The 2,515-nt window shown below is 39.7% G+C and overlaps 1 protein-coding gene across 3 annotated transcripts in view; it reads right to left on the bottom strand.

Moving 5' to 3' along the window:
- Positions 1 to 2,515, bottom strand: part of LOC110300352 (probable ATP-dependent RNA helicase DDX60) — a 111,953-nt gene that overhangs the window by 10,238 nt on the left and 99,200 nt on the right. The gene's annotated exons all lie outside the window — the stretch shown is intronic.

The following is a 2,515-nucleotide window of genomic DNA, read 5'->3' as shown; positions in this document are numbered from 1 at the left end:
AGAAAGAAAGAAAGAAAGAAAGAAAGAAAGAAAGAAAGAAAGAAAGGAAGGAAGGAAGGAAGGAAGGAAGGAAGGAAGGAAGGAAGGAAGGAAGAAAGGAAGAAAGGAAGAAAGGAAGAAAGGAAGAAAGAAAGAAAGAAAGAAAGGAAGGAAGGAAGGAAGGAAGGAAGGAAGGAAGGAAGGAAGGAAGGAAAGAGAGAGAAAGGAAGGGTGAGCTTATTCAGCAGTAAGCCTATAAGAAGACACTTACAATAGGTAAATTTAAGTCACATTTACAGTTGTTCTTCATCAGTGCCCTTCAAGCATACTCTGTTGCCACCTGCAAACACTGAGACAGTGAGAGTGGCTTAGCCCCACCTCTGTTGATGACTGCCCCTGCAGCAGGTAATGGTAAGTACACCAGTCTTGCTGGAATATAGCAAGACCAATTAAGAAAGAAAAAACTGAAAAAATTTAAAGTCCCCTTACCAATTCAGAGAATACCTTTACAAATTGGATTTCAGATAACGGGGGGCTTTCTTGTCATAAGAGTATATTCAACTGAACAAATCTAATGATCTTCAGGATCAACAGCCAGAATAAAAAGAGTAGAAAGGAGATAGAAGAAAAATCTGAATAATGAAGAAAGCAAATCAGTAGTTTTCTATGTCTGTTCACTTTTTCAAACTGCCTTATGCCATCAACAGGAGCTCAGATGTAGGGTTAATGATGCTGTAAGCTGGCCCAACTACAGTCTAGAGTGGGTTAGAGTCATGGGTAATAGACTCAAATATTTTAATATCCCTATTTTCTTATGACCCAGAAAACCTAGAGGAATTTGAACACATGTAATAGACATTATTACTAACCCTGTTTGTAGCAACAAAGAACTAAAAACAGACCAAACATTGACAGAAGGCAGAAAAATGCCTAGTTTTATGTTATGAAGTCTGTGGCACATGAAAAATGAACTAGAGCTTTACTTCAAAATATGACTGGATCTTACAAACATAAAACTAAACACAGGAAAAGATACTTTCATGAGACTACAACAAATCATTCCTTCACTTTTGTAAAAATAAAACACCAGCATAAATAAAAAGTCAAGTGTAAAATGAAAATTTTTGGAAGACTTTGAAAATTTAGGTAACTTTAGTAGAATACAAGGAAATGAAATAAAGGAGAAATTATGAGACCTTAGTTCATGGGTACCTACTATGTGCCTATAAGCCATATAGAAGTATTAGAATGAAGATTTAGTTAGAATGCAATTTAATCATAACTAAACTGTAATAAGTAATATAAGGAAATAAAATTTATATAAAGTGAATTGGATCAAGCAAAACCATATTATAATCAAGTAACATGAATTTAAATAGCAATGCCAGCTGCTTCAAAATGAAGGAAAGGGGACCACAAACTGTTTTCTAGAACTCTGGACAGCAAGAGTGAGTGAGAATGAGTTGATGCACACACTAATTGATGCATCGACTAATTGGTTCCTTCTAATTGGTGCCGATTTTGCAACAACAAGAAACAAACTTTTTGGTCTATTCTCATTGAATCAATAACCCTCTGAATCCCCATGAAAATTTTACATGTAAAAAGAAAATAAAAGTGATTGTTATATTTTAGAAATTGAATTAATTACATAATAAATGGAAAGGGAAATTATTTTTGCTCTCCTCCTCTTCCTCCTCCTTGTCTTGAAAAGGGATTGATGACCCTCATTATATAATACTTAAATTTCTAGCCATCCTCCTGTCTCAGCCTCTCTAATGATGGAATTATAGGCATGAGCCATCACATCTATCTTGGGAAAGAAAAACTATAATGCTTAAAAATTAAGTTTTAAAACCAAAGAATACATATGGAGCATCCCATGGTGCTGGCCCCATATGTGGCAGAGGTTGGCCTTGTTGGACATCAATGGGAGGAGAAGTCCTTGGACCTGAGGATGTTCGATGTCCCAGTATAGGGGAATGCCACAGCAGGAGGATGAGAGTACATGGGTGGGGGAGTACCCTCATAGAGGCAAGGGGGTGGGATAGGGGGTTTCTGAAGGGGAGACCTGAAAAGGGACAAACATTCAAAATGTAAATAAAGAAAATATCCAGTCAAAAACTTAAATAATGAGACAACTGGCCACCTTCCTGGTCAGAGCATAGGTGTCCGCCCGGCCCGAGAGGCTTCTGCCTCAAGTTCCGTGGGAGCCAGCTTGGATCCCGGACTCCGCGGAGGGCAGTCTGCACATGTGACATTGTGGAATACAGAGGCCAGCAGTTTCTGGGACAGTCGAGAGCCACAGAGCCTCTGAGGCAGCACCATTCTCGGCTCCAGACAACTGGCCACCTTCCTGGTCAGAGCACAGGTGTCCACCCGGCCCGAAAGGCTTCTGCCTCAGGTTCCGCAGGAGCCACCTTGGTTCTGGGACTCCACTGAAAGTAGTCTACACAGGTGAGAGTGTGGACTACTGAAACAACGGCTTCTGTGACAGGCCAAAGCAACACAGCTTCTGGGAAAGATCCTGTTTTGG

This window comes from Mus caroli, chromosome 8 (genome assembly GCF_900094665.2).
Source record: "Mus caroli chromosome 8, CAROLI_EIJ_v1.1, whole genome shotgun sequence".
Lineage (NCBI taxonomy): Eukaryota > Metazoa > Chordata > Mammalia > Rodentia > Muridae > Mus > Mus caroli.
Note: the sequence above shows the minus strand (reverse complement) of the source record. Positions and strands in the feature narration are given on the sequence as shown.